A 27499-nucleotide genomic window follows, 5' to 3' on the forward strand; every position below is an offset into this window, starting at 1 on the left:
TACATAGAGACAGAACGATGGTGTCTTAAACATCTCATTCATTTCACCAAATAACTTCACGCAGGTGGATAACGGCCGTCTCGGTCACGCTATGTTGCGTGATGCAGTTTTGAAGAACCAAATGCATTTATTCAATGAATAAGTCAAGCTAGTTCTATGTTTATGATGTTGTAAGTTACGGTACCGATTGAAGTTGAGTTCGAAGCCAGTGGAAAACAGCGCTGCGTTTGTGCTCTCCAGGTACAAATGTTGTGATCTCTGACTGACGACCGGGCGAGACTCGAGTAAGAGATGTCCAAACGAGCTCCGGCAGGGCGGGCCAAGGCGGAGCGAACGGACGCCCTTCAGGCCGCCAATGACGAGCTGAGAACCAAACTGATGGACGTCCAGTTAGAACTTCAGCAGGAGAAGAACAAGGTGAAAACCTCAACAGACAGACACTGCCTGCCTCCCTGCCTGCCTCCCTGCCTGCCTCCCTGCCTGCCTCCCTCCCTCCCAGTTTTCCCGATGTAGATTAGACATGCGTGTGCCATGACTGTGTCAGCCTACATCAACAAATGCACCGAGGACGTCAGCACCACTAAGAATATCATCACCCGGGGCAACCAACGACCCTGGATGACTGAGGAGGTACGTCAAACGCTACGAGCGCGGAACTCTGCCTTCAAGTCTGGCGACAAGGAGACACTGAGGACAGCGAGAGCCAACTTGAACCGTGCCATCAGGATAGCGAAGCGAGACCGCAGTCGAAAATTTCAGGATCGTTTCCACGACGTCAAAAACATCAGGAGTATGTGGCAAGGCATACGGGCGATTACAGACGACAACTCACCCTCCCCCCCCCGGTGGGTGTAGTTGATGCTGACTTTCTAAATGGTCTAAATAACTTCTTTGGGAGGTTCGAGGCACTAAACGGCACTCCAGCAGTTAAAACTGTCCCCCATCAGGAAGAGGAGGTACTCTGCCTTGACTCCGCCGATGTGTTGAAGACCCTGAGGAGAGTCAACCCCTGTAAGGCCCCTGGCCCGGACAACATTCCTGGGCGTGTGTTCAGGGAATGTGCAAGTCATCTGGCTGGGGTCATCACAGACATTTTTAACACCTCGCTGGGCCAAGCCACAGTGCCGGCGTGCTTTAAGACTGCCTCCATCATTCCGGTGCCGAAGAAACCTCAAATCACCTCATTTAATGATTACCGGCCTGTTGCACTGACTCCGGTTATGATGAAGTGCTTCGAAAGGCTGCTTAAAGGTCACATCGTTTCCAGACTCCCCCTATTATTTGACCCGTTCCAGTTTGCCGACCGGCAAAACCGCTCCACTCAGGAAGCCATCTCCTCCGTTCTTCACCTGAGCCTGGCTCACCTGGAGGAGAAGAACACCCATGTGCGGAGGCTGTTCCTGGACTTCAGCTCAGCGTTTAACACCATCATCCCACAGCATCTGGTAGGAAAATTGGAACACCTGGGCTTCAACACCCCCCTTCGCAACTGGCTGCTAGACTTCCTCACCAACAGACCTCAGTCAGTCCGGGTCGGACAGAACACCTCTGATGTCATCACCCTCAGCACAGGCTCCCTTCAGGGCTGCGTCCTGAGCCCCCTGCTGTGCACCCTGATGACACACGACTGCGTCCTCAGGTTCACCACCAATCACATCGTGAAGTCAGCAGACGACACAACGGTGGTGGGGCTCATCAGAGACAACAACGACCTGGACTACAGAGAGGAGGTGGAGCAGCTGGTGGGCTGGTGCAGAGAAAACAGCCTGATCCTGAATGAGGAGAAGATGAAGGAGATCATCGTCGACTTCAGGAAAAAACAGCCTCACCACGCTCCACTGATCATCAACAGCTCAGCTGTGGAGGTGGTCAGCAGCACCAAATTCCTGGGGGTCCACATCACAGAAGACCTCACCTGGACTATGAACACTACGGCACTGGTCAAGAGGGCACAGAAGCGCTTGTACTTCCTGCGGAGGATGAGGAGAGCCCACCTGCCCCCACCCATCATGAGGACGTTCTACAGGAGCACCATAGAGAGCATTCTGACAAGCTGTCTCTCTGTGTGGTGTGGAGGCTGCACCGCCTCCGATTGGAAGTCAAGTCAAGTCAAGTCAAGTTTATTTGTATAGCCCTAAATCACAAACAGTCTCAAAGGGCTTCACATAGCCAAAATTGACAATTATTCTCAACGCATCCCCTGATCATAAGCTCCCAAAAGGGCAAGGAAAAACTCAAAAAACCCCTACCAGGGGAAAATGAGAAACCTTGAGAAGAACGTGAGGAGAGTGGTGAGGACAGCAGAGAGGATCATAGGGGCTCCTCTTCCCTCCATTCAGGACATTTCATCTCAGCGCTGCATGTCCCGTGCCCGTAACATCATCAATGACCCATCACACCCCCACCATGGACTGTTCTCCCTGCTGCCCTCTGGGAAGAGGTTTGCAGCATCCGCTGCAGGTCCACCAGGTTCTGCAACAGCTTTTTCCCTGCTGTCATCAGACTGTTGAACACTAGAACTGTTGAGCTCTAAACTGAACTCTGCATCACACATTCACAGAACTGTACTTTATGACACTACGGACCTCTATCTTGCACTATCTCGCACTACCAACTTTACTGAACTTGTATAAACCCTTTAAATAGAAGTTTAATACATGGTTTAGCATTCCTCTGCACACTCTTGAATACTGTTTTGCCTACTTGCACTATTGCATAATTATCACTGCTGCACTTTATACTTATTTTTAATATATATATATATATATATATATATATATAGTATATGTATATATATATATATATTTTCATAGGATATGTTACTTCTATTCAACTGCAATATCACTACTTTGTTGTAAGACGTATGCAACGGAATTTCGTTTTGTATGCACCATGTGCAGACAAGATGACAATAAAGTTTGTCTAAGTCTAAGTCTAAGTCATGTCAGGTCAGCTGTCTGGAGAGAGAGAGAAGTCAGGACCTGCGGGCGGAGCACCACCGTGCCACCGCCGCCATGACGGAACTCAAAAGCAAACTCCATGAGGAGAAGCAGAAAGAGTTAGCCATTACCAGGGAGACATTACTGCGGCAGCATGAAATGGAGCTGATGAGAGTGATCAAAATCAAAGATGGAGAGATCCAGCGACTGAATGCCTTGGTCCTCAGCCTGAGGGACGGCTCCATGGACAAGGTGATCCGCTCTATCCGTGTCTGACTATCCGCACGCCACGTCGGGCTTCGATGCGGCCGCTACCGTATTGTGTAGCTTGTCCCCAGTAAGCGTCGCGGCGCTCCGTTGCGGTCTCAACGGCCCGGTGTGGCGCAATGTCTGCTCAGGTGAGGAGGGGGGGCGCTTTGCTGGCGGAGGTGGAGGAGACGCGGCGGTGTCGGGAGACCGAGCGGTGTCGCCTCCACCAGGAGCGCGGAAGAAGCCCTGGCAGCGGCCCAGCAGGCCTGGCAGTCCCGAGCGGCCGAGCTCCGATCGGCTCATCACCAGCATCGGGAGGAGATGAGCCGAACCAAGAGAGACTGCGAGAGGGAGATCCGCCGACTGGTAGGACTGATCAGATGCGCGGTGCGTGGCTATGTTCCCAATTTCGTTGTATACCTGCAGTGCAATGACACCTAAGGCATTCTATTCTATTCTATTTCACAAGAAGAAAATGTCCGGTTGCTCGCTTCGCTTTTGTCACAGCAAAGGTGTTCTAGTCGATTCAAGAAAAAAATTGGCCGGTTGCTCTCTTTGTTTTTGTCACAATTCTGGCAAATGAGTTTGCCCGCCTGCCTGAGCGCTCCCCGTTTGTACATCCAGACGAGATCAAGCTGAAAGACAGAGCGGTTAGTGTTTTGGATGAAGCCCTGGGGCCGGCCACGTCCACCGCCTTCAGCTGCAGACTCAGGCTGCCGAGCAGCAGATCGCTGCCCTGAGGGATTCCCAAAGGGCGGGCCTAAACTACCCTGGAAGTGGGGTCAACGCCGCTACTAGCAATCCTCTTCATTGCATAAGCCACCTCATCACACACTTGCAGTACGCATGACTTAGTTCGTTGCTGGAGGAAGGTAGCACAAAAACAGTTTTGAACTTTGAACGAGTGCTTGTGTGTGTGTGTTGCGGGGCGTTTTCAGTCTCAGGAGGATCGGGACACGCGACGGTTTCATCTGAAAATCGCTGAGCTCAGCGCAGTCATCAGGAAACTGGAGGATCGAAACGCCCTGCTTTCTGAAGAGCGCAATGAACTGGTAATTTATTGACGGCACGCTTGAAGGTTTGCGCTACGTTTGATGCGCGCCATCCAGCGAGGCACCCATTGCGCTTGCTTATTAGTTGAGCGGCGCGGCGAGTCGGTTGCCTGGTAGATGTCTTTTATTGGGAGCCAAAGCCACGATTCCGTTCAAACCGATGCAAAAGGAATGGATACGTTCTGGCCCGCGTGTTGTGCGTCTTTCACATCCCGCACTTCATGCTTGCAGCTAAAGCGACTGAGAGAAACAGAAAGCCAGTTTCTGCCACTCCTGTACAAAAACAAACGCCTGAGCAGGAAGAATGAAGAACTCTCGCTGGTGCTGTGTCGCCTTGAAAACAAAGTGCGCTTTGTCACCCAGGAGAACGAGGAGATGGCAAGCTTGGTAAGTCGACGCGGACAACGGCGGCGTGCCAACAGAGTCCACTGCATTTGTGTTCCACAGAGAAGGCCTAGTTCGCTCAATGACCTGGACCGCGGTTGCGGCCAGCAGGACGGTGAAATGGAGTTCCTTCAAGTTGTGGAGCAGCGGCACATCATCGACGACTTGTCCAAGGTCTTCAGGCAGGCGACTCGGTGCACGTACGGCAGCGCCGCGCTCGCTCGCTGTCGCCAGGAAACCTTTTCCGTCCAAAGCTTGGCCGGCGGCCGCCATCCAAAAAATTGGCCCCTTAAATTCCGACCTTTCAAGCAGGAGCATTGTGCGCACGCGTTTGAACACGCTTTAGACTTGTTTTGCCGTTTTCAGCAGCTCAAAGCTCCCGTTTTGTCCGCGCCTTTGCCACTCGCTGTGCGCTGAAAACGACGGACTTGCCCGGCTGCTCAGCCCGTCAACCATGAGCCGCGAGCGCGACGTCATTGTCCGTAGGCAGCTAGTGGCAAAATGCACCCTGTTAGAGTTGCGCTCGCTCCAACTTATTTTGCAAGAACCACACGGGAGACAAGTAAGTTCTTTTGGACACCTGCAGGTGGAGAGTCCATCCGTTGTACGAATGAAGTCTGACTCTCGGCTCCTGCACGAGCATTTTAATTAAGAGAAACAGGGTGGGTGTAAGAGTGGATTGAATAGAGGAAGCCCTTGACCTCTAGTCAAAACATAGCAAGGGGTGTTTTACGACTTTGTGTAGGAAGGGATAAGCGATAGGGATAAATAAGGGATAAATAATATTATTTATTACAGGTTGCAGTCAAAGTCAAAGCAACACAATGATACGATAAAGATAATCTGGAAAACCCTGACACACCCTGTAGTTGTCACTTTTGGAAAAGACGAGCGTCCCTCCAATCATCGCCGGTGACGTGTTTTTCAGGCTCTGGAGACAGGAGCTCATGTCAGAAATGTCATTGTGAGTCGCGTTTGTTTCTGCGCCGGAGCCGTTCGTTCCCTTTGCATCCAAAGAATCTCAAAGGCGGATTATTTGTGTCGACAGGAGAGAGATTTGCTGCTACGATACCGACGTCGAGAATCTCTGAGGAGGAACAAAGCGTGAGGTCCTGCAAGGTGAGTCTGTTTGTTTGCGGCTGCTTGGTGTTGCGCAAGATGAAATGGCCTTTTTCTCGCTATCGTTCCTCTCGTCGATTCATCGTGAGGTGTCGCTTCAGTTTGTTCAGAGAGATGTTTGCTTCCGCGCCCGCAGGTCATCGAAACATTTTACGGCTACGACGAAGACGTGTTGGTGGACCCGGACGGATCGTCCTTGTCTTTTCACACCGACAGAACCCCCGACACGGAACCCGAAGAGGTAGCCCGCCATTTCTGCCAGCGTATTGGCACCAAACATTCCTCTTCAGCCTGGAATCGGACTCGTCTTTGCGTCGCGGGTGCTTTGTCGCCGGTCTGACTGATTCTGGTACTAGTGCTGTGTTGCATTGGTGTGTGCATGAAGAGGCGGAGCTTCGCTACCGCCAGCTGACGCAAGAATATCAAGCGCTGCAACGAGCCTACGCTCTGCTAGCCCAGACCAGCGAAGGGGACTACGACGCCGAGAAGGAGATCAAGGTGGCGCCCCTTCCCGCAACCCCCGGCCGGGTCGCAGCCTCCCCGTTCTCACCCAGCCTCGGGTGTTCTCTGGTCTGAAAGGAGGAGGAGGAGCCTCCCTCCTCCTCCTTTCAGACCAGAGAAAAGCTGATGGTAGAAATGGGTCACTATCAAAGCAGAGTAGCAGATCTGGAGTCAGCGCTGAAGCAACAAGGACAGGTAAGCTCATCAATGAGCACACCTTTTTCTCAGACAAAATAGCTACATTCTTCAGTCACTCATCCGTCTGGCATTACTGGACCAACCCCCCCCCCCCCCCCCCGAACGTGGCTGGGAAAATGCGGAGAAAAGCAAATGTCATTTTCCAGTCAACCAAAGAATTTGTGGATGAAAATGACACAACATTCCAAAGCTGTCCACGCGTTTGTCTCTTCTAGAATGTCAAGTGGGTGGAGGAGAAGCAGCTGCTGCGTCAGAGCAATCAGCAGTTGGCCGAAAAGGTGACGGAAAGAAAGGCGCTGGGCGGAGTCGCTTGGCGTCACACCTGTCGGGAAGCCCCGCAGATGAGGTCTGACTGTCTTTTCAGGTCAGGCGGATGGAGGCGGAAGAAGCGCGTCTGAAAGAGCACATCCAGGATATCCGAGACCAAAACGAACTGCTTGAGTTCCGCATCCTGGAGCTGGAGGTGGGAAGACTCGCACAAGCGTGTTGAGGCCAGAGATGTGACGGACGGACGGACGGACGGACGGACGGATGCATGCCTCTGCCTTTCAGGAGAGGGAGTGGCGCTCCCCCGTCTTGAAGTTTCTGCAAGTCCGTTTCCCAGACGGCCTCAGCCCTTTGCAGATCTACTGCGAGGCCGAGGGCGTGAGCGTACGTAAGGCGTCCCTTGCAACCCTAACCTTAACCCGAGGTCCCAGAACACCTTACATTGCTCCTTGCGCCTTTCCCCCGGACATCGTCATCAGTGATCTGATGAAGAAGCTGGACATCCTGGGCTATAACGCCGTAAGTGTATGTCGAACTCCTTATGTTCGCACTCCACGAGACTCGGCGGCTCAAATGTGACTTTTGGAAGGCTTTGCGCTGAAAGAAGCTTGTTGACGCTGTGCCTTTGGGCTCTTGCAGAATCTCACCAACGAGGAGCAGGTGGTCGTGATTCACGCCAGGACCCTTCTCACCCTAGCCGAGAAGGTAACGCGCACGTCCACGCACGCTCTCGCATTCTGCTTATGTGACAGCAGCCTTTCCTCAGTGGTTAGAATACATCAAAGTGACCAAGTCAGCACTTCAACAGAAGATGTTGGACATTGAAAGTGAGAAGGTAGACAGACACGCGACATCAGCCAAGGGGAACTCCGGCAATGTGCCCCAACAATTCTGACCTTGAGCTGTGCTAGGATATGTTCTGCAAGCAGAAAGGCTACCTGGATGAAGAGTTGGACTTCAGGAAGTGTTCCATGGACCAGGCTCATAAGGTAAGCCGCCCTCAAATCTCCCGCCGGACCACTGATGGACGAGGATTGCGGCCCAGAGGATCCTGGAGCTGGAGGCCATGTTGTACGAGGCGCTACCGCAGCGGGACTGCCCCGCCACGGACGGCGAAAAAGCCAGCCACGCTGGCGTGAATGACGTGCTGACGGCGGATCAGAGAGAAGAGCTTAGGAGCGCCGTGGACCAATGGAAGCGAGCCCTGATGTGCGAGTTGAGGGAGCGCGACGCTTGCAATCTCCAAGAGAGAATGGATCTGCTGCACAGCGCGCAACAGGTAAGGGCCCAAAGCCAGCCCGGCACTTACTTGCACGCTTACTGGCTTTTGAATGCCACTTTCCATTTGTCCGTCCTAGAGGAACAAAGAGCTGAAAGAATTCATCGAAGCTCAGAAGAGACAAATCAAACAATTGGAGGAGAAGTTTCTGTTTCTCTTTCTATTCTTCTCCTTGGCCTTCATTCTGTGGCCCTAACACCAGCTGGTGAGTGAGCTCCAGCGGCACCGCACTCGACACCTCCGATACACTGCCAGCCGGTCTCAGACGTTGGCAGACGCTCCGATGCCAACGTATACCCCCCGCCACGGTGACAGAGGCACCGCGTCACACCGGCGCTCATCCAATCAGAAGGCAGGAAAAGCAAATTCACATGCAGGGCACTTTTGAACCAGAAGAGAGCGCCACAAAAAACGGTTGTTGCCCCAAACGCGCACTAAAAAGGGTCAGAATAACAAGAGTCCCACTGGCCAGCCGGGGCCACCCGTCCAGCTGTTTCTTCAGGGGGGAAAAAAATTGGAGTCACCGGTGAGTACATTTTGCATTTAGCTCTGCTTTTCTGCTTCTGTCTTCAAGTGTGTGGCATCCTGCGATCAAAGATTCAGCCAACCCCAAAGCGGTTGACCTCAACGTCCCACCACCATGCCTACCAGAGCAGGTGACGTGATGCTTTGGACATCCTTCCGTCTCAGATGCCCAAAAGTACTCTTTGCCACATCTTTGTCTTTGTCATGGTGTTGAAAGAGTTTTGCAGCCCTCTCCTAGAAACACTTTTCATAAACTGCCGGCCGTTCTATTCACCACGGGAGTTCTCCTCGATCGTCATGGCGGCTGTTTACATCCCACCACACGCACGTGCGAGTGAAGCCACGCAGATGCTGGCTGACCAGGTGACAGATATGGAGAAACTTCTACCAAATTCACTAATCATTGTTCTGGGTGATCTTAACAGGGCGAACCTCACACACGAACTCCCCAGATACAGACAGCACATAACGTGTCCCACCAGAGGGGCACAGACACTGGACCACTGCTACACCGTAATTAAGGATGCATACCACTCTGTGGCTCGTGCAGCTTTAGGACTCTCGGACCACTGTCTAGTTCATCTGGTCCCTGCCTACAGACAGAAACTAAAAACTTCTAAGCCTGTGGTGAGGACTGTCAGGAAGTGGACAGTGGAGTCAAGGCAGGACCTCCAAGCCTGCTTTGACTGCACCGATTGGAGTGTTTTTGATGCTGCAAATTCAGACTTGCATGAACTCACTGACACTGTCACATCATACATCAGTTTTTGTGAGGATCTGTGTGTGCAGACTAAGACCTTCTGCACGTACAACAACGACAAACCTTGGTTTACACCGAACCTTAGGAGGCTGCGCAAAGTCAAGGAGGAGGCCTACAGGAGCGGCGACCGGGACCTGTTCAAGCAGACCAGAAACACACTGAACCGAGAGGTCAGGAAAGCCAGGAGGTGTTACGGGGAGAGCCTGGAGAGACACCTCTCTGCCAATCCTGATCCCTCAACAGTGTGGAAAGGCCTGCAGAGCATCACGGGCTTCAAGAAACGAACCCCCCGTCCTGTGGAGAGCCCAAGGCTCGCTGACCAGCTAAACAGGTTCTACTGCAGGTTTGATCGGTCCTCCCACACAACGGGACCTCCTGCAGCACAACCCACACAATCCACATACTCACCTCCCCCCACAACTGCTCTGTCCGCACCTCCATCACCGTGGTCACCGACTCTCTCTCTTGCAGAGGCCGCGCCCGCACTCCAGATTCGCGAGGAGGAAGTGCGCCAGATGTTCCGGAGACAAAAGATCAGGAAGGCACCGGGCCCAGACGGCGTGTCACCTTCCTGCTTGAAAGTCTGCGCTGAGCAGCTGGCGCCCACCTTTGCACGGATCTTCAACCGTTCCCTGGAGCTGTGTGAGGTGCCCTCGTGCTTCAAGAGCTCCACCATCGTTCCAGTGGCCAAGAAGCCCGCCATCACAGGTATGAATGACTATAGACCTGTTGCACTGACATCTGTGGTCATGAAATCTTTCGAGAGGTTAGTACTGAACCACCTGAAGGATGTCACGGGCCCCCTGCTGGACCCCCTCCAGTTTGCCTACCGGGCAAACAGGTCGGTAGATGATGCGGTCAACATGGGACTGCACTACATCCTGCAACACCTGGACACCCCAGGAAAGTACGCCAGGATCCTGTTTGTGGACTTCAGCTCGGCGTTCAACACCATCGCTCCTGACATCCTCCAACAGAAGCTCATCCAGCTTGCGGTGCCTGCCTCCACCTGTCAGTGGATCACCAGCTTCCTGACCAACAGGAGACAGCGTGTGAGGCTGGGGAGCATCACATCTGACACCCTGACCACCAACACTGGAGCCCCTCAGGGATGCGTCCTCTCCCCACTGCTCTTCTCCCTCTACACCAACGATTTCTCCGCAAGTGACTCTTCCGTGAAGCTCCTGAAGTATGCAGACGACACCACTCTCATCGGACTGATCCAGAACGGTGATGAGACTGCGTACAGACAGGAGGTGGAGCGGCTGGTCCACTGGTGCAGCCAAAACCACCTGGACCTGAACCCGCTCAAGACCGTGGAGATGACAGTGGACTTCAGGCGAGGCCCTTCACCACTTTCACCCCTCACTATCCGCAGTAATACTATTCTCTCCACAGACACCTTCAAGTTCCTGGGAACCACAATCTCTCGGGACCTGAAATGGACCGGCCACATAGACTCCGTCCGGAAGAAGGCCCAGCAGAGGCTGTACTTCCTGAGACAGCTCAAGAAGTTCAACCTGCCACGGGAGCTGCTGAAGACCTTCTACACTGCCATCATCCAGTCTGTCCTCTGCACCTCCATCACTGTCTGGTTTGGATCGGCCTCCAAACAAGACAAGCACAGACTGCAACGGACAATAAGGACTGCAGAAAAGATAATTGGAATCAACCTCCCATCTATCCAAGACTTGTACCTGTCCAGGACCAGGAAACGTGCAAGTAACATCTCAACAGACCCTTCGCACCCAGGTTGCAGCCTGTTTGAACTACTCCCCTCCGGACGCCGTTATAGAGCTCTGTACACTAAAACCAGCAGACACAGAGACAGCTTCTTCCCCCAGGCTGTCGCTCTGATGAACTCACACCACTCTTAGAGTCTCAGAGTCATTACTGTGCAATAACATCCCGCTTGCCACACCTTTCTTGTCTACACTGTTTGTACTATGTGTCCTCTCTGCATCCATTGCAGCCTGGTCATCCTAGAAGAGGGACCCTCCCATCTGTGGTCTCTTCTCAAGGTTTCTCATTTCCCCTAGCTGGAGTTTTGAGTTTTTCCTTGCCCTCTTGGGAGTTTAAGATCAGGGGGTGTTTGAGAATATCTTTCGTTCTTCACATGTCCTGAGTGTTGTTGTTAGTCACCTAAATGTTGAACAGAGGCTGTGATTTACCGAAGTCAAATTCCTTGTTTGGCACGCTCAAACATGGCGAATAAAAAACTCTTGAACTCTTGAACTCTTGATCTGCGGCAATACGGTGTCTTTTCAAAGGTGCAAATAAATCCAGCGTGGGCGGAACACGCACGTCTTCGGTTTTTCCCGCTTTGTTTGTGTGACAGCTGTTGTGAAAATTTTATACAAATAAAGTTGTATAGTACAGGTTTGGCCAAGCCGCAACTCCCGAACCGCATGCGGCTCTTTTATGTTCATATCAACATTTGTGTGTGTGTGTGTGTGTGTGTGTGTGTGTGGGGGGGGGGGGGTTGTGCGTGTTGGCTTCACTTGAGTTCAATTTGGTATTTTGGTCAAAAGCGCATGTGGTGAAATTCCACAAAGTAGGATGGGCAAACACATTTCTATGAGTGTCAATTGGGCTCTCGAAATGGCAGGGAAAAGATGCACAGCAAAACGAAAATACGTAGATGAACACAGGACGTTTTAATCAGAGTGGGAAAGTTTCTATTTTTTGTTGAACGTGATGGCAAACCATTCTGCCTGATATGTCAGACCTCAGCGCATTTCAAAGATTCAAATCTTCAGCGCCATGCACTTCAGCTCACTCCATGCTAACATTGATCAGGCGTCGAACCCGCAACATCATGCTTAAGAGGTGGCCATGCTAACCAGTGCGCCATTATGTCAACGCATAATAACTGTAAGTCTACTGATCAAAACAGCGGTTACTATATGACGTCGCTACGTCGTGGTCACGTGACGCAGACAAGACGTCAATGGACGTGGGCAGAGTTAACTTGTTTAAAAGGGAGTGGGCAGAAGAAATATTTAATTTATTTAAATCTATTTTGAGTGCACACCATTATGCCAATGCATAACAACTGTAAATCTACTAAACAAAACAGCGGTTGCTATATGACATCTGCCACGTCGTGGTCACGTGACATACGTGACGTCGATGGGCGTAACTTTCGCCGGAATTCAAATCCGCGGGGAGAGTTAACTTGTTTAAAAGAGAGTGGGCAGAAGAATTATTTAATTTATTTAAATCTATTTGGTGTGTGCGCCATTATGTCAATGCATAACAACTGTAAGTCTACTAAACAAAACAGCGGTTGCTATATGACGTCTGCCACGTCGTGGTCACGTGACGCGGACGTGACGTCGACGCCTACTTTACATCCCACCGATCACAGGACCCCTCGGCTGCATAACCGTGCCCCCTTCCCAACCAATCGGATTTGCTATACGCGAAAACGACGCCAATGGAAAGAGCTTCCGCCCAAATTTAAATCCGTGGGCGTGGCTCGCAGCAGGAAGTAGGAAAACGGCGGCGATGTTGACAAAGACACAGCGGATGGTAACATACGACTAACAAGAGAAATATTTTTATTTTCTGCTTGCAACTGGACCGTCCAGAGCGTACACGGTAAGTACAACTCATCGTTTTTAAAAAGAAGTACTTTTGTTGCCCTGAAAAGCGAGTGAGCGTGGCGTTTGTGGGGGACGTCGAATTTCGACGATTCTTTCTGGTCAACGGTTGTAAATGATTGTGTTGATTAAAAAAGAAAACTTGATGTAACTCTACTTTTAACTGCCGTTTCAGATAGATTTGGAATTGCATCACATCCAATTTTGCCTAGAGCGTACACGGTAAGTAACACTCATTGTGTTTAAGGAGATTTACGTTTGTAATAGCAGAAGTGTAGCCGCGTTGCGTTGTACGTGTGAAAATTGGTCGAGGCGAAATGTTAATGTTTAATTTCATTCCTTTAGGTTCCACGGTGTTTGTTGGCTGCAAGTTTTCCACTGCAAGAAGAGGCTCGTATCATTGACCAGGAGCGAGCTACAATGGTGAGTAGCCATAACATTTATGTTAAACACTTCCTATTTCATGTCTAACAGTACTTGATTTAACAAATAACCATAAATAAATACAGTGTGGGCACTGAAGTTAACATATGTGATTATACTGCCTAATCTGTCACCGAGTAGATTGTTGCAAAGTAATATAAGATCCAAAGTTGTAATTCAGAATAGTTTTCAAAAGAAGGCCATTAGAATTATATACAAGTCTGATTACCCTGAACAAGCTATTAATTAAATCACAAATTCTTCAATTCAAAGATTTGGTAGATTATCAGACAAATAATGTCTAACAGTAATTGATTTAACACATCACGATAAGTAGATTGAGTGTGGGCACTCTCAAGTTAACATATGTGATTATACTGCCTAATCTGTTACAGAGTATGTTGTTGCCAAGTAATGTAGAATAGATCCAAAGTAGTAATCCAGAATAGTTTTGAAGAGGCCATTAGAATGATAAACAAATCTGATTACCTTGAACATAATAACAAGCTAAGTGTTTAATATGTCCTATGAAGTCAAAATTGGGCACCATCATGTGGTGAAATTTGGAATTGCATCACATCCAATTTTGCCTGGGAACAAACAGATTACATAAATCTTAGTTTTGAATAAACCACTCCTTCTCAAACAAGTAAACTCTGCCCATTTTGCGCAGTAGATGTTCTGTTAATATCTAGTATTTATACAAAGTCATAATTTAAATTGCTTTCAACCTTCATTCATCGGTTCAACCAACATTACTCGCTCTTATTACCAACTTGTATTGATTTAACTAAGCGTTTAATACTTCCTATCAGGTCTCAAATCGAGATTTGGCAAAATACAATTTCAGCAAATCCAATTTTGCCAGGGAACAAAAATAGATTAAATAAACTAAATAAGTCCTCTTCCCATTAAATAAATCAGAAAAGTCTGTCTTGTAACCAGTCCTCTTCAAACAAGTAAAGTCTGCCCATTTTGTGCCGTAGATTTTGTGTCTATGCCTAGTATTTAAACAAAATCATAATTTAAACGACTTCTTTCCTTCATTCACTTTGGAAATTTGGAATTGCAGCAAATCGAATTTTGCCAGGGAACAAAAATAGATCAATTAAACTAAATAAGTCTTCTTCCCATTAAATAAATTAAAAAAGTCTGTCTTGTAACCAGTCCTTTTCAAACAAGTAAAGTCTGCCCATTTTGTGCCGTCGATTTTGTGTTTATGCCTAGTATTTATACAAAATCATAATTTAAAGGACTTCATTCCTTCATTCACTTTGGAAATTTGGAATTGCAGCACATCAAATTTTGCCTGGGAAGAAAAGTAGATTAAATAAATTTAATAAGTCTTACTACTTCCCATTAAATAAATTAAATACGTCTTACTTGTTCCCACTCCTTTTCAAAACAGTAGTTTAAAACGAGGGCCCTTCACTCAACCTTTAACCCTATTTATTCACCTTCTAGGCTAAGTGTTAAAGGCTAAGTGTTAAAGGCTAAGTGTTAAAGGCTAAGTGTTAAAGGCTAAGTGTTAGAGGCTAAGTGCCAGAGGCTAGGCGCCAGAGGCGAGTTTTTGTGGGCTGAAGTTTTAGTGGGGTTAGTGTGAATACAATCCAAAAGAATACAACAGAATACAATACAATAGAATATAATACATAGATTAAATTCAATAGCTCTTACTACTTCCCATTAAATAAATTAAATACGTCTTACTTGTTCCCAATCCTTTTCAAAAAAGTAGTTTAAAACGAGGGCCCTTCACTCAACCTTTAACCTCAACCCCGCACGTCACATTGTGTTGTATCTGTGAATGTTGGTTGTGGCCAAATGATAGTTTTCTTTCATTCGTTTAGGTTCCACGGTGTTTGTTGGCTATGTTTTCCACTGTCAGAAGGATGAAAATACAAAGTACAACGCTTGGACGTGGGCGAAGACGTCACCGGTGAGTCCTTCCTTCCTATTTATTTACCTTCTAGATGCTAGAGGCTAAGTGTTAGAGGCTAAGTGTTAAAGGCAACACAATACGAACAACACAACACAATACGAACAACTCAACACAATATGAACAACACAATATGAACAACACAACACAATACGAACAACACAACACAATACGAACAACACAACACAATACGAACAACACAACACATTACGAACAACACAACACAATACGAACAACACAACGATACTGCACTGAACAACACGATACCGCACTGAGAAACACGATACCGCACTGAACAACACGATACCGCACTGAACAACACCATGCCGCACTGAACACCATCCCGCACTGAACAACACCATGCCGCACTAAACAACACCATGCCGCACTGAACAACACCATGCCTCACTGAACGACACCATGCCGCACTGAAAGACACCATGCCGCACTGAACGACACCATGCCGCACTGAAAGACACCATCCCGCACTGAACACCATGCCGCACTGAACAACACCATCCTGCACTGAACAACATCATCCTGCACTGAACAACACCATGCCGCACTGAACAACATTATGCCGCACTGAACAACATTATGCCTCACTGAACATTATGCCGCACTGAACAACACCATGCCGCACTGAACAACACCATGCCGCACTGAACAACACCATGCCGCACTGAACAAAACCATGCCGCACTGAACAACACCATGCCGCACTGAACAACACCATGCCGCACTGAACAACATTATGCCGCACTGAACAACACCATGCCGCACTGAACAACACCATCCTGCACTGAACAACACCATTCCGCATTGAACACCATGCCGCACTGAACAACACCATCCCGCACTGAACAACACCATCCCGCACTGAACAACATTATGCCGCACTGAACAACACCATGCCGCACTGAACAACACCATGCCGCACTGAACAACATTATAACGCACTGAACAACACCATCCCGCACTGAACAACACCATGCCGCACTAAACAACATTATGCCGCACTGAACAACATTATGCCGAAATGAACAACACCATGCCGCACTAAACAACACCATGCCGCACTGAACAACACCATGCCGCACTGAACAACACCATGCCGCACTGAACAACACGATCCCGCATTGAACACCATCCCGCACTGAACAACACCATGCCGCACTGAACAACACCATGCCGCACTGAACAACACCATGCCGCACTGAACAACACCATGCCGCACTGAACAACACCATTCCGCACTGAACAACACCATGCCGCACTGAACAACATTATGCTGCACTGAACAACACCATGCCGCACTGAACAACAACATGCCGCACTGAAAAACATTATGCCGCACTGAACAACACCATGCCGCACTGAACAACACCATCCCGAACTGAACAACACCATGCCGCATTGAACAACACCATGCCGCACTGAACAACACCATCCTGCACTGAACAACACCATCCCGCACTGAACAACACCATGCCGCACTGAACAACACCATGCCGCACTGAACAACACCATGCCGCAATGAACAACACCATCCCGCACTGAACAACATTATGCCGCACTGAACAACATTATGCCGCACTGAACAACATTATGCCGCACTGAACAACATTATGCCGCACTGAACAACATTATGCCGCACTGAACAACATTATGCCGCACTGAACAACACCATGCCGCACTGAACAACACCATGCCGCACTGAACAACACCATGCCGCACTGAACAACACCATGCCGCACTGAACAACACCATGCCGCACTGAACAACACGATCCCGCATTGAACAACACCATGCCGCACTGAACAACACCATCCTGCACTGAACAACACCATCCCGCACTGAACAACACCATGCCGCACTGAACAACATTATGGCGCACTGAACAACATTATGCCGCACTGAACAACACCATGCCACACTGAACAACACCATGCCGCACTGAACAACACCATGCCGCATTGAACAACACCATGCCGCATTGAACAACACCATGCCGCACTGAACAACACCATCCTGCACTGAACAACACCATGCCGCATTGAACAACACCATGCCGCACTGAACAACACCATCCTGCACTGAACAACACCATCCCGCACTGAACAACACCATCCCGCATTGAACAACACCATCCTGCACTGAACAACACCATGCCGCACTGAACAACACCATGCCGCACTGAACAACACCATTCCGCACTGAACAACACCATGCCGCACTGAACAACACCATCCTGCACTGAACAACACCATCCCGCACTGAACAACACCATGCCGCATTGAACAACACCATCCTGCACTGAACAACACCATCCTGCACTGAACAACACCATGCCGCACTGAACAACACCATGCCGCACTGAACAACACCATGCCGCACTGAACAACACCATGCCGCACTGAACAACATTATGCCGCACTGAACAACATTATGTCGCACTGAACAACACCATGCCGCACTGAACAACACCATGCTGCACTGAACAACATTATGCCGCACTGAAAAACACCATGCCGCACTGAACAACACCATCCCGCACTGAACAACACCATGCCGCATTGAACAACACCATGCCGCACTGAACAACACCATGCTGCACTGAACAACACCATGCTGCACTGAACAACACGATCCTGCATTGAACAACACCATGCCGCACTGAACAACACCATCCTGCACTGAACAACACCATCCTGCACTGAACAACACCACCCCGTACTGAACAACACGATCCCGCATTGAACAACACCATCCCACACTGAACAACACCATGCCGCACTGAACAACACCATTCCGCACTGAACAACACCATGCCCCACTGAACAACACCATGCCGCACTGAACAACACCATGCCGCACTGAACAACACCATGCCGCATTGAACAACACCATGCCGCACTGAACAACACCATCCTGCACTGAACAACACCATCCCGCACTGAACAACACCATGCCGCATTGAACAACACCATGCCGCACTGAACAACACCATCCTGCACTGAACAACACCATCCCGCACTGAACAACACCATGCCGCACTGAACAACATTATGGCTTACTGAACAACATTATGCCGCACTGAACAACACCATGCCGCACTGAACAACACCATGCCGCACTGAACAACACCATGCCGCACTGAACAACATTATGCCGCACTGAACAACACCATGCCGCACTGAACAACACCATGCCGCACTGAACAACACCATGCCGCACTGAACAACACCATGCCGCACTGAACAACACAACGTCGCACTGAACAACACGACGCCGCACAGAACAACACGACGCCGCACAGAATAACACAATACCGCACAGAACAACACAATACCGCACAAACAGTTTTAGATAATATTACGTCGCAGTCATGTCACGCGGACATGACGTCAATAGGCGGAACTCACGGCAAAATTATAATCCGTGGGCGTGGCTTGCAACAGGAAGTAGGAAAGCGGCAATTCTGGCAAACAAGACACAGCGGTTAGTAACACGATGACTTACAAGGCAAATATTTTTGTTTTCAGCTTGCAACTTGACCGTCTAGAGCGTACAAGGTAATTACAACTGTTTTTTTTTAGCCCTGAAAAGCGAGGGAGTGTGGCGTTTGGGAGGAATGTCGAACTCGGCGTCTGCTTCCAGCCACAGACGCCAAATTTCGACGATTATTTCGACTGGTCAACGGTTGTAAATTATTGCGTTGACTAAAAACTTTATTTAACTCTACTCTTAACTTTGCCGTTTCAGATATGCGGGTATTACACCGCGGAAATGACGTCAATAGGCTGAACTCTCGCCAAAATTCAAATCTGTGGGCGCAATGGCCTTGAGCGAGACACCGGATACAAACACGACGATTATCAACAGAAATATCTTTATTTTCTGCTTGCAAGTGGACCGTCTAGAGCGTACACGGTAAGTACAACTCATTGTGTTTAAAAAGATTTACGTTTGTGTAGTTTGCGTTGCGTTGTATCTGTGAATGTTGGTTGAGGCTAAATGTTAATGTTTAATTTCATTCCTTTAGGTTCCACGGTGTTTGTTGGCTGTATGTTTTCCACTGCAAGAAGAGGCTCGTATCATTGACCAGCAGGAGCTACAATGGTGAGTACCCCTTTCGTCTTCCATTTATGTTAAACACTTCCTATTTCATGTCTAACAGTACTCGATTTAACAAATAACCATAAATAAATACAGTGTGGGCAGTCACGTTAACATATGTGATTATCCTGCCTAATATGTCTATCACAAATATGTCACTAATCACTAATATGTTTATTTGTTTATCACAACACCTTTGGACCTTCAGCAATCGATTATTTCCCTTCATCTACATAGAGACAGAACGATGGTGTCTTAAACATCTCATTCATTTCACCAAATAACTTCACGCAGGTGGATAACGGCCGTCTCGGTCACGCTATGTTGCGTGATGCAGTTTTGAAGAACCAAATGCATTTATTCAATGAATAAGTCAAGCTAGTTCTATGTTTATGATGTTGTAAGTTACGGTACCGATTGAAGTTGAGTTCGAAGCCAGTGGAAAACAGCGCTGCGTTTGTGCTCTCCAGGTACAAATGTTGTGATCTCTGACTGACGACCGGGCGAGACTCGAGTAAGAGATGTCCAAACGAGCTCCGGCAGGGCGGGCCAAGGCGGAGCGAACGGACGCCCTTCAGGCCGCCAATGACGAGCTGAGAACCAAACTGATGGACGTCCAGTTAGAACTTCAGCAGGAGAAGAACAAGGTGAAAACCTCAACAGACAGACACTGCCTGCCTCCCTGCCTGCCTCCCTCCCTCCCAGTTTTCCCGATGTAGATTAGACATGCGTGTGCCATGACTGTGTCAGCCTACATCAACAAATGCACCGAGGACGTCAGCACCACTAAGAATATCATCACCCGGGGCAACCAACGACCCTGGATGACTGAGGAGGTACGTCAAACGCTACGAGCGCGGAACTCTGCCTTCAAGTCTGGCGACAAGGAGACACTGAGGACAGCGAGAGTCAACTTGAACCGTGCCATCAGGATAGCGAAGCGAGACCGCAGTCGAAAATTTCAGGATCGTTTCCACGACGTCAAAAACATCAGGAGTATGTGGCAAGGCATACGGGCGATTACAGACGACAACTCACCCTCCCCCCCCCCGGTGGGTGTAGTTGATGCTGACTTTCTAAATGGTCTAAATAACTTCTTTGGGAGGTTCGAGGCACTAAACGGCACTCCAGCAGTTAAAACTGTCCCCCATCAGGAAGAGGAGGTACTCTGCCTTGACTCCGCCGATGTGTTGAAGACCCTGAGGAGAGTCAACCCCTGTAAGGCCCCTGGCCCGGACAACATTCCTGGGCGTGTGTTCAGGGAATGTGCAAGTCATCTGGCTGGGGTCATCACAGACATTTTTAACACCTCGCTGGGCCAAGCCACAGTGCCGGCGTGCTTTAAGACTGCCTCCATCATTCCGGTGCCGAAGAAACCTCAAATCACCTCATTTAATGATTACCGGCCTGTTGCACTGACTCCGGTTATGATGAAGTGCTTCGAAAGGCTGCTTAAAGGTCACATCGTTTCCAGACTCCCCCTATTATTTGACCCGTTCCAGTTTGCCGACCGGCAAAACCGCTCCACTCAGGAAGCCATCTCCTCCGTTCTTCACCTGAGCCTGGCTCACCTGGAGGAGAAGAACACCCATGTGCGGAGGCTGTTCCTGGACTTCAGCTCAGCGTTTAACACCATCATCCCACAGCATCTGGTAGGAAAATTGGAACACCTGGGCTTCAACACCCCCCTTCGCAACTGGCTGCTAGACTTCCTCACCAACAGACCTCAGTCAGTCCGGGTCGGACAGAACACCTCTGATGTCATCACCCTCAGCACAGGCTCCCTTCAGGGCTGCGTCCTGAGCCCCCTGCTGTGCACCCTGATGACACACGACTGCGTCCTCAGGTTCACCACCAATCACATCGTGAAGTCAGCAGACGACACAACGGTGGTGGGGCTCATCAGAGACAACAACGACCTGGACTACAGAGAGGAGGTGGAGCAGCTGGTGGGCTGGTGCAGAGAAAACAGCCTGATCCTGAATGAGGAGAAGATGAAGGAGATCATCGTCGACTTCAGGAAAAAACAGCCTCACCACGCTCCACTGATCATCAACAGCTCAGCTGTGGAGGTGGTCAGCAGCACCAAATTCCTGGGGGTCCACATCACAGAAGACCTCACCTGGACTATGAACACTACGGCACTGGTCAAGAGGGCACAGAAGCGCTTGTACTTCCTGCGGAGGATGAGGAGAGCCCACCTGCCCCCACCCATCATGAGGACGTTCTACAGGAGCACCATAGAGAGCATTCTGACAAGCTGTCTCTCTGTGTGGTGTGGAGGCTGCACCGCCTCCGATTGGAAGAACGTGAGGAGAGTGGTGAGGACAGCAGAGAGGATCATAGGGGCTCCTCTTCCCTCCATTCAGGACATTTCATCTCAGCGCTGCATGTCCCGTGCCCGTAACATCATCAATGACCCATCACACCCCCACCATGGACTGTTCTCCCTGCTGCCCTCTGGGAAGAGGTTTGCAGCATCCGCTGCAGGTCCACCAGGTTCTGCAACAGCTTTTTCCCTGCTGTCATCAGACTGTTGAACACTAGAACTGTTGAGCTCTAAACTGAACTCTGCATCACACATTCACAGAACTGTACTTTATGACACTACGGACCTCTATCTTGCACTATCTCGCACTACCAACTTTACTGAACTTGTATAAACCCTTTAAATAGAAGTTTAATACATGGTTTAGCATTCCTCTGCACACTCTTGAATACTGTTTTGCCTACTTGCACTATTGCATAATTATCACTGCTGCACTTTATACTTATTTTTAATATATATATATATATATATATATATATATATATATATATATATATATATATATATATATATATATATATATAGTATATGTATATATATATTTTTTCATAGGATATGTTACTTCTATTCAACTGCAATATCACTACTTTGTTGTAAGACGTATGCAACGGAATTTCGTTTTGTATGCACCATGTGCAGACAAGATGACAATAAAGTTTGTCTAAGTCTAAGTCATGTCAGGTCAGCTGTCTGGAGAGAGAGAGAAGTCAGGACCTGCGGGCGGAGCACCACCGTGCCACCGCCGCCATGACGGAACTCAAAAGCAAACTCCATGAGGAGAAGCAGAAAGAGTTATCCATTACCAGGGAGACATTACTGCGGCAGCATGAAATGGAGCTGATGAGAGTGATCAAAATCAAAGATGGAGAGATCCAGCGACTGAATGCCTTGGTCCTCAGCCTGAGGGACGGCTCCATGGACAAGGTGATCCGCTCTATCCGTGTCTGACTATCCGCACGCCACGTCGGGCTTCGATGCGGCCGCTACCGTATTGTGTAGCTTGTCCCCAGTAAGCGTCGCGGCGCTCCGTTGCGGTCTCAACGGCCCGGTGTGGCGCAATGTCTGCTCAGGTGAGGAGGGGGGGCGCTTTGCTGGCGGAGGTGGAGGAGACGCGGCGGTGTCGGGAGACCGAGCGGTGTCGCCTCCACCAGGAGCGCGGAAGAAGCCCTGGCAGCGGCCCAGCAGGCCTGGCAGTCCCGAGCGGCCGAGCTCCGATCGGCTCATCACCAGCATCGGGAGGAGCTGAGCCGAACCAAGAGAGACTGCGAGAGGGAGATCCGCCGACTGGTAGGACTGATCAGATGCGCGGTGCGTGGCTATGTTCCCAATTTCGTTGTATACCTGCAGTGCAATGACACCTAAGGCATTCTATTCTATTCTATTTCACAAGAAGAAAATGTCCGGTTGCTCGCTTCGCTTTTGTCACAGCAAAGGTGTTCTAGTCGATTCAAGAAAAAAATTGGCCGGTTGCTCTCTTTGTTTTTGTCACAATTCTGGCAAATGAGTTTGCCCGCCTGCCTGAGCGCTCCCCGTTTGTACATCCAGACGGATGAGATCAAGCTGAAAGACAGAGCGGTTAGTGTTTTGGATGAAGCCCTGGGGCCGGCCACGTCCACCGCCTTCAGCTGCAGACTCAGGCTGCCGAGCAGCAGATCGCTGCCCTGAGGGATTCCCAAAGGGCGGGCCTAAACTACCCTGGAAGTGGGGTCAACGCCGCTATGTACTAGCAATCCTCTTCATTGCGTAAGCCACCTCATCACACACTTGCAGTACGCATGACTTAGTTCGTTGCTGGAGGAAGGTAGCACAAAAACAGTTTTGAACTTTGAACGAGTGCTTGTGTGTGTGTGTTGCGGGGCGTTTTCAGTCTCAGGAGGATCGGGACACGCGACGGTTTCATCTGAAAATCGCTGAGCTCAGCGCAGTCATCAGGAAACTGGAGGATCGAAACGCCCTGCTTTCTGAAGAGCGCAATGAACTGGTAATTTATTGACGGCACGCTTGAAGGTTTGCGCTACGTTTGATGCGCGCCATCCAGCGAGGCACCCATTGCGCTTGCTTATTAGTTGAGCGGCGCGGCGAGTCGGTTGCCTGGTAGATGTCTTTTATTGGGAGCCAAAGCCACGATTCCGTTCAAACCGATGCAAAAGGAATGGATACGTTCTGGCCCGCGTGTTGTGTGTCTTTCACATCCCGCACTTCATGCTTGCAGCTAAAGCGACTGAGAGAAACAGAAAGCCAGTTTCTGCCACTCCTGTACAAAAACAAACGCCTGAGCAGGAAGAATGAAGAACTCTCGCTGGTGCTGTGTCGCCTTGAAAACAAAGTGCGCTTTGTCACCCAGGAGAACGAGGAGATGGCAAGCTTGGTAAGTCGACGCGGACAACGGCGGCGTGCCAACAGAGTCCACTGCATTTGTGTTCCACAGAGAAGGCCTAGTTCGCTCAATGACCAAATGGAGTTCCTTCAAGTTGTGGAGCAGCGGCACATCATCGACGACTTGTCCAAGGTCTTCAGGCAGGCGACTCGGTGCACGTACGGCAGCGCCGCGCTCGCTCGCTGTCGCCAGGAAACCTTTTCCGTCCAAAGCTTGGCCGGCGGCCGCCATCCAAAAAATTGGCCCCTTAAATTCCGACCTTTCAAGCAGGAGCATTGTGCGCACGCGTTTGAACACGCTTTAGACTTGTTTTGCCGTTTTCAGCAGCTCAAAGCTCCCGTTTTGTCCGCGCCTTTGCCACTCGCTGTGCGCTGAAAACGACGGACTTGCCCGGCTGCTCAGCCCGTCAACCATGAGCCGCGAGCGCGACGTCATTGTCCGTAGGCAGCTAGTGGCAAAATGCACCCTGTTAGAGTTGCGCTCGCTCCAACTTATTTTGCAAGAACCACACGGGAGACAAGTAAGTTCTTTTGGACACCTGCAGGTGGAGAGTCCATCCGTTGTACGAATGAAGTCTGACTCTCGGCTCCTGCACGAGCATTTTAATTAAGAGAAACAGGGTGGGTGTAAGAGTGGATTGAATAGAGGAAGCCCTTGACCTCTAGTCAAAACATAGCAAGGGGTGTTTTACGACTTTGTGTAGGAAGGGATAAGCGATAGGGATAAATAAGGGATAAATAATATTATTTATTACAGGTCGCAGTCAAAGTCAAAGCAACACAATGATACGATAAAGATAATCTGGAAAACCCTGACACACCCTGTAGTTGTCACTTTTGGAAAAGACGAGCGTCCCTCCAATCATCGCCGGTGACGTGTTTTTCAGGCTCTGGAGACAGGAGCTCATGTCAGAAATGTCATTGTGAGTCGCGTTTGTTTCTGCGCCGGAGCCGTTCGTTCCCTTTGCATCCAAAGAATCTCAAAGGCGGATTATTTGTGTCGACAGGAGAGAGATTTGCTGCTACGATACCGACGTCGAGAATCTCTGAGGAGGAACAAAGCGTGAGGTCCTGCAAGGTGAGTCTGTTTGTTTGCGGCTGCTTGGTGTTGCGCAAGATGAAATGGCCTTTTTCTCGCTATCGTTCCTCTCGTCGATTCATCGTGAGGTGTCGCTTCAGTTTGTTCAGAGAGATGTTTGCTTCCGCGCCCGCAGGTCATCGAAACATTTTACGGCTACGACGAAGACGTGTTGGTGGACCCGGACGGATCGTCCTTGTCTTTTCACACCGACAGAACCCCCGACACGGAACCCGAAGAGGTAGCCCGCCATTTCTGCCAGCGTATTGGCACCAAACATTCCTCTTCAGCCTGGAATCGGACTCGTCTTTGCGTCGCGGGTGCTTTGTCGCCGGTCTGACTGATTCTGGTACTAGTGCTGTGTTGCATTGGTGTGTGCATGAAGAGGCGGAGCTTCGCTACCGCCAGCTGACGCAAGAATATCAAGCGCTGCAACGAGCCTACGCTCTGCTAGCCCAGACCAGCGAAGGGGACTACGACGCCGAGAAGGAGATCAAGGTGGCGCCCCTTCCCGCAACCCCCGGCCGGGTCGCAGCCTCCCCGTTCTCACCCAGCCTCGGGTGTTCTCTGGTCTGAAAGGAGGAGGAGGAGCCTCCCTCCTCCTCCTTTCAGACCAGAGAAAAGCTGATGGTAGAAATGGGTCACTATCAAAGCAGAGTAGCAGATCTGGAGTCAGCGCTGAAGCAACAAGGACAGGTAAGCTCATCAATGAGCACACCTTTTTCTCAGACAAAATAGCTACATTCTTCAGTCACTCATCCGTCTGGCATTACTGGACCAACCCCCCCCCCCCCCCCCGAACGTGGCTGGGAAAATGCGGAGAAAAGCAAATGTCATTTTCCAGTCAACCAAAGAATTTGTGGATGAAAATGACACAACATTCCAAAGCTGTCCACGCGTTTGTCTCTTCTAGAATGTCAAGTGGGTGGAGGAGAAGCAGCTGCTGCGTCAGAGCAATCAGCAGTTGGCCGAAAAGGTGACGGAAAGAAAGGCGCTGGGCGGAGTCGCTTGGCGTCACACCTGTCGGGAAGCCCCGCAGATGAGGTCTGACTGTCTTTTCAGGTCAGGCGGATGGAGGCGGAAGAAGCGCGTCTGAAAGAGCACATCCAGGATATCCGAGACCAAAACGAACTGCTTGAGTTCCGCATCCTGGAGCTGGAGGTGGGAAGACTCGCACAAGCGTGTTGAGGCCAGAGATGTGACGGACGGACGGACGGACGGACGGACGGACGGACGGATGCATGCCTCTGCCTTTCAGGAGAGGGAGTGGCGCTCCCCCGTCTTGAAGTTTCTGCAAGTCCGTTTCCCAGACGGCCTCAGCCCTTTGCAGATCTACTGCGAGGCCGAGGGCGTGAGCGTACGTAAGGCGTCCCTTGCAACCCTAACCTTAACCCGAGGTCCCAGAACACCTTACATTGCTCCTTGCGCCTTTCCCCCGGACATCGTCATCAGTGATCTGATGAAGAAGCTGGACATCCTGGGCTATAACGCCGTAAGTGTATGTCGAACTCCTTATGTTCGCACTCCACGAGACTCGGCGGCTCAAATGTGACTTTTGGAAGGCTTTGCGCTGAAAGAAGCTTGTTGACGCTGTGCCTTTGGGCTCTTGCAGAATCTCACCAACGAGGAGCAGGTGGTCGTGATTCACGCCAGGACCCTTCTCACCCTAGCCGAGAAGGTAACGCGCACGTCCACGCACGCTCTCGCATTCTGCTTATGTGACAGCAGCCTTTCCTCAGTGGTTAGAATACATCAAAGTGACCAAGTCAGCACTTCAACAGAAGATGTTGGACATTGAAAGTGAGAAGGTAGACAGACACGCGACATCAGCCAAGGGGAACTCCGGCAATGTGCCCCAACAATTCTGACCTTGAGCTGTGCTAGGATATGTTCTGCAAGCAGAAGGGCTACCTGGATGAAGAGTTGGACTTCAGGAAGTGTTCCATGGACCAGGCTCATAAGGTAAGCCGCCCTCAAATCTCCCGCCGGACCACTGATGGACGAGGATTGCGGCCCAGAGGATCCTGGAGCTGGAGGCCATGTTGTACGAGGCGCTACCGCAGCGGGACTGCCCCGCCACGGACGGCGAAAAAGCCAGCCACGCTGGCGTGAATGACGTGCTGACGGCGGATCAGAGAGAAGAGCTTAGGAGCGCCGTGGACCAATGGAAGCGAGCCCTGATGTGCGAGTTGAGGGAGCGCGACGCTTGCAATCTCCAAGAGAGAATGGATCTGCTGCACAGCGCGCAACAGGTAAGGGCCCAAAGCCAGCCCGGCACTTACTTGCACGCTTACTGGCTTTTGAATGCCACTTTCCATTTGTCCGTCCTAGAGGAACAAAGAGCTGAAAGAATTCAT

The 27499-nt window shown here is 50.1% G+C and overlaps 1 pseudogene; it reads left to right on the plus strand.

Moving 5' to 3' along the window:
• Positions 1-291: 291 nt before the first annotated feature.
• Positions 292-8175, plus strand: LOC125966004 (janus kinase and microtubule-interacting protein 3-like; annotated as a pseudogene).
• The last annotated feature ends 19324 nt before the right edge of the window (positions 8176-27499 follow it).

This window comes from Syngnathus scovelli, unplaced genomic scaffold, assembly GCF_024217435.2.
Source record: "Syngnathus scovelli strain Florida unplaced genomic scaffold, RoL_Ssco_1.2 HiC_scaffold_30, whole genome shotgun sequence".
Classification (NCBI taxonomy): domain Eukaryota; kingdom Metazoa; phylum Chordata; class Actinopteri; order Syngnathiformes; family Syngnathidae; genus Syngnathus; species Syngnathus scovelli.